Source organism: Diachasma alloeum, unplaced genomic scaffold, assembly GCF_001412515.2.
Source record: "Diachasma alloeum isolate Michigan unplaced genomic scaffold, Dall2.0 Dall_scaffold_00400, whole genome shotgun sequence".
Taxonomy (NCBI): Eukaryota; Metazoa; Arthropoda; class Insecta; order Hymenoptera; family Braconidae; genus Diachasma; species Diachasma alloeum.
In genome coordinates this window covers 33292-44323 of record NW_021680539.1, presented here as the reverse complement: position 1 = coordinate 44323, position 11032 = coordinate 33292, and positions in this window count along the sequence as shown.

Here is an 11032-nt window from a genome sequence, read left to right as displayed (position 1 = left end):
ACTGAATATTTTTGTACTTATCTATTTTTTCTCTATTTTAATTATTTACAGAGTTATTACTCATTGAAATTTTGTGAGAAGTCAAGATGCGTAGCATGGGGTGGATCGTAATGAAGCACCATGCACATTTCCGGTTCAACCGGAAACCATACTTTGAGGATGTAAATCTCAGATAATAATTTAGATAGGAAAAAAACACAAAAGGTTTATATGTCATACTCAAAAGATCAAATATTTTTATCCTTATGTGATTTTTCTCTAAATCAGTTATTTGAAGTGATAATTGGTGTAGACAATCGAGGTGTATAATGATGTACGAGATGTATGAAAGGGAGGGGCGTGGGGACAGTGGGGTGTGCATAGCTCCACGTCTCAACATCGAATTGTAGAGTCATTATATTTCGGGTAATAATAGAGCAATCTAGAAATGTGATAAGAGACAATTAGTTTAGTTTGATGGAAAGAATCATTTTTCCATCACAGAAATTGAAAAAAAAATATTGTAATGAATATAAATAAAGGCTACGGAATGAATGATACATATCATACATAAAAGAATCCAGTAGTGCGTAACGCACCAGCTTTATGCGCTGAAGGATTCCGGTTCAAAACCACCTCATTCAATTTTTTTTTTGTTAATTCAGATCTTAATATTTATAATTATTGTATCTTTTTCTCTCTAAAAATGTATAAGATTAGTGTTGAAGGGTGTTGGAAAATGCAATGAATAAAGATGATATGTTATGAATTCCAATTATTATCATTTATTAATATTCTTCGTTACAAATGGAACAATTTTCTATGAGAGGTGGAGGACCATCCAGAACATCCCCCATATTCGCTGATGTCGGATGATGCAGATAACATCGTCGATGCTCCTGAATCTCACGCATTTTCTTCAGTCTGTCTGGAAGGGCATCCCACAATTCATCGATGTTGCCATGCAAATTTCAACAGGAAAGTTTTCTTGAAATTTGTTGAATCCTGTTGCTTGATTTGCATATTATGTATGATTTCATACAAATCGAGAGATGAGTCCAAAGTCGAAGTGAAGTACTTCTTGTACCATTCTGCCAACTTCCGGCTATTCTCAAAGGCACAGGTGTAATTATCGATGATGCTCTGTTCTCGATGGATCCAACAACCAGGTACGCTTACACTGACTGCCTTTGAAGACACAAAATAATTTAGATCGATGATTATTTTATTGGAGGACTCCAACCGTCGCTTCTTTTGTAGACCATTCACGAAGATGATTTGTGCGTCTGCCAGAATCAACTCGATGTCGTCTTCCAGTTGATCGTAGGGGATGAAACCTGATTCTCACGGGATTCCATGATAGTTGTTGGTGAGCCATCTATTCGTCTTCTGATACTTCAACGGTAACTCGCTCCATTCACATGGGGGTTCGTAATGGAGACATGCACACTCATTTTTCTGAACCGCTTAAAGCCCCAATTCTTTTACAATGAATCGAGGGATTAGTATCAAGATGAGCGTTGATGTGTTCGGACGACATTTGATTGGTAGTGGAGCCATTCCTAGGAATATTCGAGGGCCACCAGGCAGAAGTTTTAAACTTACACTAGATGGACAATTTCATATGAACGATAAACGATTATGTAATATTGCTGACGCTATTGAAGATCATGACGCAGTTTCTTTGAGAGTTCTGAGATTGCAGCTCGATGCTCTACAAAAGCTCATTTCGAATGAGGTGGAAGGCATTCAAGCATGAGCTGGTGGACCGGCGAGACAGAATGAAGATAACTCTAGTGAATTGGTCGAAGACAATAATATAGACATACCAGAGCTAGTAATTGAAAAAGATCAAAGAGAAATGAAACGACAATGAAGCGAAAAAATCAAGACAAAGGAAAAGAAACATTCAAGACGGAAAAAGAAGCATTGGTTGAGGAACTCCATAGACCAGCAAGTAGAAATTATCCGAGGCATCATGTTGACATACGAGATTTAGATGAAACATGGTAGGCTGATCTTGTTGATATGTCAGCATATGCTAAACAAAATAATGGACATAAATCCCTCCTCACTATTATTGATATTATTTCTAAATATGCTTGGGCAGTACCTATCAAAACCAAAAGCGGGCCAAGTGTAACAGGAGCTATGGAATTTGTACTCAAGTAAGGTCGTATACCCCAAAATTTACATATCGGCCAGGGAAAAGAATTCTATAATAAAGAATTCAGGAATCTTATGCAAAAGTTCAATATAAGTATGTACTCAACGTATGGCAATTTTAAAGCATCGATTTGTGAGCCATTCAACCATACATTGAAAGAGAGAATGTGGAAAAAATTTTCTCTCCAAGGTTCATATCAATGGATTAACATACTGCCTGACATTATATCATCTTATAATAATACAAAACATCGAACAATTCATATGAAGCCGAAGGATGTTAATACTACCAATGAATCATTTCTACGTCATCGAATTTATTGTGCAACTCGAGTTAATAGAACTAAAAAAACAAATTTAAAACTAACGAGAAACTGAGAATTAGAAAATATAAACATGTTTTTAAAAGAGGCTATACTCCTAATTGGACAACTGAAATTTTAACAATTGACAACATTCGAAATACTGATCCCATTACATACAAATTAATTGATTATCAGGGAAATCCAATTGAGGGAAGTTTCTATGAGGAGGAATTAGCGAAAGTCAAACATCCCTATATTAATCTCATAAAAAAAATTATAAAAAAGCAAGGTAATAAATTGTATGTGAAATGGTTAGGCTTTGATAATTCTCATAATAATTGGATAAAGGCATCGGATGTGTAATGTGTAAAAATTTTTTTATAAATAATATAATTTCAACACAAAAGAAATTTTGAGCATCTATTTTTTATTTTTTCATCTCCATTTTCAATATCCACAATATGTACAACATATCACTTTTTTGAACATATAATCATGAAAGCTGATTGTTGTACCCCCAAAGTAAAGTCTGATCCTCGCAACTCAACACCAATTTTTTTTGGTCGATCGTGTCCACCTCATGTTTTTTACTCCGGATTAAATATTGATTTCTCACAATATGCTCATTATCAAGGAGACAGCTCTTATAGTCATCTAACGTAATTTTCCTGAGTGTAGCTGCTTTAACGCCCTTAGCTTTCTCTTCAGCGCCATCATCATTCAACATTCTAAATGTGTATGTCTTCGCTCGTAGGCCAGCAAATTCAACCATAATTTTCCCATTTTCATCCTTTTTGAGGCCTAATACTTTTTTGTTTACTAATGGCATCCCCTACTCATTATCAAGTTTATAATCAGATGTATCGAACAGGTGTAAATCTTGTTTACAACGAATATAACAGACTTTCTGTATCGGTATACAGCAATTTGGCGGAATCGCCAAATTTAGATTTTACATAGTTGTAATGAAAGTCATATACAATAGTTTGTGATACATCAAGGATTGTGAAACCAATATAGATAGGTTTTTTGAAATGTACTGATGTACGATTCATTTCAATAATCACCATATCCTCATCAAACACACTGCAACTATGAAAATTTGGTTTTGATATAAGCGCTTTCGCCCCATATGACCCTTCCCAATGTGTGACAAGTTTGATGTCTTTCTGCTTCTTAACGTTTTCCATAGTTTTCCCGAAAACCGCATTATTCATCAGTTTATAGAAGTTTTTCTCGAATTCCTTTGTTGATTGTTGTCGTTTGGTGGTATTCAAATCAATGTAAGGCTTCAACCAAGGCTCTTGATTGAATTTCAAAATACGATGGATACATTTCAACTTCATCCCGAGATTAATGTATTGTTTCAAGTTCCTGCAATGTATTACATATTTCCTTTTCGGGAAGAAAGTGGTTGTTAACTTTGCATGTTTGCTTTGTGGAGGAGTGAAATGTTCTGGACAAAGAGGGAAATCCTCATGTAGTTCATGTAATTCTTGAGGATATTCTAAATCAACTTCGAGGATATACCCCATTGTAGAATCATCTGGAATCATATGGTAAACTGACACTCATCGCAGCTCCATATAAATTGTTTACATCATAATACACCAGATATGATGTTTCAGCTGTTGGGTCATAAGATACTCCCATGAATGGATTATTAGCATGAGCATATTTATTCGTACATTGAGAAACACCACCTCTAATTCCTTTTTCTATGAATAATATCATTTCAGGGTCAGTTAAAAGCTCTAAATTTACTCCTGTATGTTTCAACATAGCGCCAAAAGCGAGTCTAGGTGCATTATAATAATGAAGTGGAACAAATCCATAAGTAGAAAGACAATTACGACGAAAATTTTCAAAAATATCGGCTAACAATAAAATGTCTTTTTGTAAATAACGATCTGAATACTCCCCCAATGGGCTAATGTTGAATGCGCTCCATTTAATCATAGCATGTTGATAATCTTCATCAGTTATATTTTCATTAGTTAATTTTGAATAAAAATCTTCTTTGCTTGGTAATTCAATATCATCTAATTTACACCAATCATCAATATATTCGTACGGGAATACGCTTTTTCTACACAACACATCGAATCTTGCTGAATCAGGTTGATATTGTTTAATGATTTCTTTATAATCATTATCAAGATAATTTGCTAATTTTTCAAGACTACTCCCCATGAAGCGAATCAATGAATCGTAATTGCACGCGAGTGTTTGGTACAGATTCGGAAAAAGAGATCTATCGATCCTTATTTACCGGGAGAATTTTCACCTCACCCTTGAACGAAGTCGCAATACTTCGAATGATGAAATCACCATTATAACCAGAAAGATTGTGAAATGCAACGGGGATAATATGAGAATCTTGATATGTAAGATTACAACAATTATGCGCAGGTCCACGATATTTTCCCGTTAAATGGTTATGATCACGAACTTCATTATTTTTAATAAAAGGTTTTTGACATATATGACAATTTTTTGCGAATTAGAAGTTTTAAATGTGTTTATCTGATAATGTTTCCATTTTCAAATTCTTCTTCAAATATGCATTTACTTCATATGCCAGCAACTTCAACTTTTTTGTAAACAACTTAATACAATCAGCTCCGCGTTGGATTTTGAATTTTGATAATGAATCATCGACAGCACATTTAACATAGAATGCAGCACTATGGGGGATATGATGATCATCTTCTGCTGAGTCTACCATACACTCTAAATCTGCATAAACAGTGAATGAAACCGTTTCAGCGTGTTTAAAATTTTTGAATTTCAGTATTTTATCTTTCTCTTGAGGCATGATCATCCGTACTTTATTCGAGATTACACAATCTTCTCTGTGTTTTTCGAAGGAATGTTGATATCTGAAGTGACAGAGACATCGATCACAGAACCATGTGAAACCTTTCCTTTTAGAGATTTGAGAACTTACCAAACGCGATAAATTGTGATTCCATGCGAAATAAAAGAGCGATTTGTTGGATTCATTCTGATTGCTCTCAATCATTAGTAGATGAATTGTTTTTCGATTGGTGATTTTTTTGCTTAAATATGCAGGGAAGACAGTGTTGCTTCGTTCACACGGTTCAATCCCATAAACGTTGATGCTCCAATCATTCATTTTCTCAAATTTGGAGATACCTTTGAGTTTAATTGGAAAGGCAAGTCCCTCATATTTGAGTACGTTACGGAAGTTAGGATATGAACTTACTCGATTTGGGTTCACTTTTGTTGGATGGAGAGCTGCTATAACCGCCCACAAGAAACAAAATTCGTCGTTATTTTTTATATAGACCACAGCTTTCTTAGCTTGAATGTCCGTTGGTAGCTCGATGAACATTGAATCTCTACCTTTTAAGGGTTCATATTTATCAATATTGATTACCAAATTGATAATTTCAGTCAATGTCCAGCCGGAACCAGTCTCTTGAAAGTTGCTTTGTAATAATATCATCAATGACGGATTCCTTATACCAATCGTTTAAATCTGTTACCTGCAGAATCACCTCGTTTTTCGTAGTGAAGTGCTTTGTTTCTTCCTGAATTTCATCTACTCGTATAATGGAGAATTTTCATGAGAGCACACAATTGACTCTCAAACTATTCTCAATAGCTAGAAGATCTTTCAACTGCCAAACAACCAACGACTTGCAATCTAGTAGGAATGATCTAATGTCTTTGTGGATTGAATTTATCACAACTCCTGCTCTAATACGATTTTTGAATGCCGATTCTAGTACCTTCCATTGCACTCGGTTTGAAATCTTCACTGATTTTTTTCTCTTCATCCGACCACCATGCTTCATATGAGCTTTGGAAGTTTCAATAAACCACAATAACTTCTGATATATTTATTCAAAAGTTTCACATTGTTTTCTGTCAAGTTCTTAAAATTCTCTATTTGGTTGGGTGGAATGTTAGGAAACAAACAATATATTTTTCTCAAAACTCGTAATAATTTTTTTTTTCTGCTCATCCATTTCGAAAGGCTGAATGACCACTGATGGACTTCAGGTTACCCTCCTTCTTCATACACCCTATGAGATGACTCATTTGTATAAAAAAAACAAATGTCTCAGATTCCGCTCTCGATGATTCCCGAGAATTCTCGATGTAACTCGAGAACTTTCCACATGGTGCTGGAGTATTCTCGAGAACTCTCCAGATGGCCTTGGAGTACTTTCGACTATTCTAGAATGAGATGATGTCATAATTTGATAAGACTAGCATCTATAAACCCGCAGAAGGATTTCAACACCAGTCTATCAACCGCTTCCAAAGTGTATAATTCAAGGAGAATCTTTCAATCTTCCGACTAGCTGAATCAGTAAGTAAATAAATGTATGACGAATGTTTTAATGGAAAAGGAATAACCCAACTACTAATAATATTTCATCTTGACTTGTTTCAGTGATACAATGGATTTATCAGCAATCAACAATATCGCGCCTGTTCATTATCTGCCAACGAAGAAGATGAAGGAGTTGGAACCAAACGTTCTCTGTCCTATCACAGGGTTCAAGAAAGTCACTACAAAATTCGAATTCAGCATTGTCATCACCATCGATTCGACATTTACAGTCTTTTTACCTGAGCGGGTGATGAAACCTATTCTGAATAATGACTCTCTCTATGAGAAGTTGCAGAAGGCTGCCTCAGAGAACAACATCAAACTGAAATATTTTGGCGAGGGAACAAAATTCAGCTTCATTGAAATGTAAAGCGAGAGTATATCTAAATCAATGAGTTTTTCGATGATTGAATGATAAGTTAATGAGTAATCATGAAGACAAAGAATTCTCATTCAATTATTTAAGTTAATAAATCTGTAAAATGGAATTTCATGGTGTCCTTTTTTAAAAATCACTTATTCTTTGATTTAAATCAATTCAATTCATTCATTGCTTAACGGGAGAAAAACACTCCCATAGCAAGGGGGAAACCAAAGCGCGTATACAGTGGTTTATAGAATAAAATGCATAAAAAGAAACTAAGTATACATGAAAATCGGAAAAAAAAAGAAAATGATAAAGTGCAGCAGGCATAATCCGAGTGAGAGTAGCAAATAAATCAAACATTTTTACAAAAATATCATACGATTCCGTACAGAACAGCGATGACAGCGATAAAGTATAAAGTAAAATAAGCATACTCAGAAAAGTGCAAACTTGACTAGGGGGAGAAATCGAGCGTCTCCTGTAATTTTAGACTTACTGTCATAAAGTGGAAAAGTTTGCGCGAGCTACTGAGATCGTGACAATCTAGGATGAAAGACAATGCAGGTGTAGGGACAGAGCTTCTTATTAAACTCCCCAAAAATTTTTCTCTGAGTTAAGAATAGCATTCACACCGTAAAAGAATGTGCTCGATAGATTCGCATTCCACATGATACGCAGGGCATATTTTAGTACAATCTAATATGTATTTTCACCTATTAATGATGACACCACAAGGTCGTTTACATGCTAGTCTGAGCTTACTGAATAATGTGGGGAATATTGAGCTCGAGCCAAACAAGGTAACAGGGGGTATCCCGTGGCAGCCAGATCCGTCAACCTAAGGCCCCGCACTAAGGCACACACTTACGGTTCGACCAAATCCGCTGAGATTTTGTGGATTTTGACGATCACCGAGTAATGATCAGAATGTTTTTCAGTTTGGTCCACTGAAATATAATTCACGAGGTGTGCGTCCCCATAATTTACCCAGACTGAGTCTACTGTGCTAATACCAACGTGACTGAAGAATGTTATTTTCCCTGGGCGATCAGCAGGGGTCCTACCATTTAACACCGCAAAGCCCTGAGATTCCATAACCTCAAGTAGAGATATACACCTTTTGTTCGCACCATTGCCCATCATTTTTCGATTGGGATAAAGCACAGTACCTGAGAGTAGAGCTTCAACAATCGGGGTCGTGTCCGCCATTTTAGAATTACAATCACCACCAATCAGAATCATGTCAAAACACATTATCGCCTGAATATTCTCTAAATGTGATTCAAAAGGCTCAAGGAATGAACGAAAGTCAAAATGAGGGTACGGAGTGACATATACCGAACCCACTATCACCCTGATATCATCGAAATTTACAGTATGAAAGGTCCACCACTCACTCAGGTTAATCACCTCAGAGGAAAATTTGTTGTTTATCAATGTCAGTAGGTCTACCTCCCGAGGGATTACTCACTGCACACACAGAGGTGGGGGGTAAAGTCATGGAGGGAAGAAAGTACAAAATGTGAAGTACACCACGTCTCCATAGCACAAATAATGGCATTATTAACTACGTTTGCTCTTTTACAAGTTGGTAATGCCGTGTAAATTCCAGAAAGTGACATTGAAAATGGTGGGGTATTGTGCTGCGTGGGAGCTGCAGAATGGGATACTCAGTTTTTTTTGGGAGTTATTAGGAGCAGAAGAGGAAGCGCCAGGATTGATACAGAGAGAAGATTTATTCTTGTTCTTGGGCTTGAAAGAGAGAGGAATGCGATGCTTCTCTTTTTCAAGAAAAAGGTCCAATTCATCATCCACCAACAACTTTCCATTGACTTTCATCTTCATATATCCGATTTTAACTGGTATACCCTCATCTTTCAGTCTATTGGCAAATAAACGAATGTTTCTGGCCATATTTTCTTCGTACGGTATAAGATCGTGATTTATAAATACTTTGGAACCTCCTTGTATCGTTTTGCCAGTTTGGTTTTGCTTGACATAATCAGCTGTTTGTTGTCCCAGGTGTCGATTTCAGCCTTGATTGTTTTCCTCTGTTTACCTACAATTGAGGCACTAATAACACAGTTCTGTACGCTAAGTGAGTCAACAAGAAATCTTTCTGTTGTTGTTTTCGGATTAACGTCAGCGCAGGGGAGACCTTGAATGATAATATTATTTCGTCTGCACTTTTTGTCAAGTTCGTGCATGCATAGGTTAACGACCTTAGATTTCATCCTCCGACAATTCTCTTTAATGGTCTGAATAGAGGACTCGCAACCACCGACACCCTCCAATGCACTTGCCCCCTGAAGAAATTTACCCTCTTGTATTTTCTGTTTGACTGCATTTAGTTCAGTTTTCAGTTTACTGATACGAGCATCTGCTTCTCGTTTATTTTGAGTGATCATGTCTCGAAGTTCGTTTTGACGTTGAGTGGCTGACGCCCAATCCTTCTGACGCCAAATACACATCTGTTTGAAAAGATCTTGAACAGATTCGGGTACCTTATCATCAGAACTAGCCATGTTTACGAGGGGGGGAGACAAATTTGGTGAACTTAGAATTGTTTTTTTGGCTGGTGGCGAGAGTGCATCAGTGTTTAGATCATCAACAAGCTCACTCTTGCGCTTCTTGTCGAACGTAGCGAAGACGCTCGATGAAACACGCAGAATAGGAGGACGTAAGGGTGCTACCACAATGGCTACGAAGTTTGCGAAGCGCGAAGCAATACTGCGCGGAGTGTTGCGTACGTCAAAACAACATACGAGCACTCAGATGCGGCGATTCAACTGCGTTTGATGGATTTGACGCAATCCAAACTGACAGAATAGTTAAAATTCATTGGGTTTCAGGTTATAAAAATGGATCCTAACGAATTATTAATATTAACTTACGGATACACAACTCTCAATTTCTTTTTCTTTGTGATATATTATCTTTATTTCCGAAAGAAAAATACTAAGAGATGGTGGGTTCATCCCATCAATCGAAAGAGGAATCACCTAGGGTTTTTTTCAAACCTCTTCCTGGAGCTCAAAACCACCGATTATGAACGATTCTTTGAATTGTAATTGTTTTACCAACACGAAAACCAATGAGTCAAGAATGGTTACAGTGAGGGGCAGTGAGGAGAGCAACATCTAACACCAGCTGAAGAAGCTGAGCGAGAGATGAGAGTGACATCAAACGGCGGTTGAAGTGAACCACGCGTGAGGTGAATAGACCAATCAAATAATGACAAGAGGCGTGGTTTGGGTGAAACCATGCTTCTGAACATTATAGAGAGGCTGTCGATACCCTGTCGCCTTATCTAGAAACTCGCCCAGCTGTGTTTGGGGGAAACGGGCCAACGTACTGGTGTTCCAACTGGGCGATTCTAGAGGCGCTATCGACTTAGACTAGGGACCAACGGCTAGGTGAGAGGACTAGTGCCCCCTCGATTGCCGTCGAGCTGATTGGTGGTGGTGGAGTAACGGATGACCCACCGCCGCTGAGATGTTCAGACTAGGGGGAGAAGGCCCTAGTAGATTTCGAGACAGTCGGTGACAGGCACTGGAGTTGAGCGGATGAAAATCGTTGCGTCCTCGACGACGGTTGTAAGTGGCATTAGTCCATTATGGATTATGGGGGTCCGTTGTGAGGACAAGATCCGGAACAGCGAGAGAATGGGACGCTTCCGCGTTCCAAACAGAAGGATCGGATTACTTTGAGGACGTGGAGTGTTTTAATTCCATGTCCTCAGGGATCCATCACTTCGGACGAAAGAAGTGGTGTTGGCGTGGATCCGTGGGCCGGGAGTTAGGCCGACTCCTGGAGGCCCGATCGCACGTACCTCCACGACGAGTA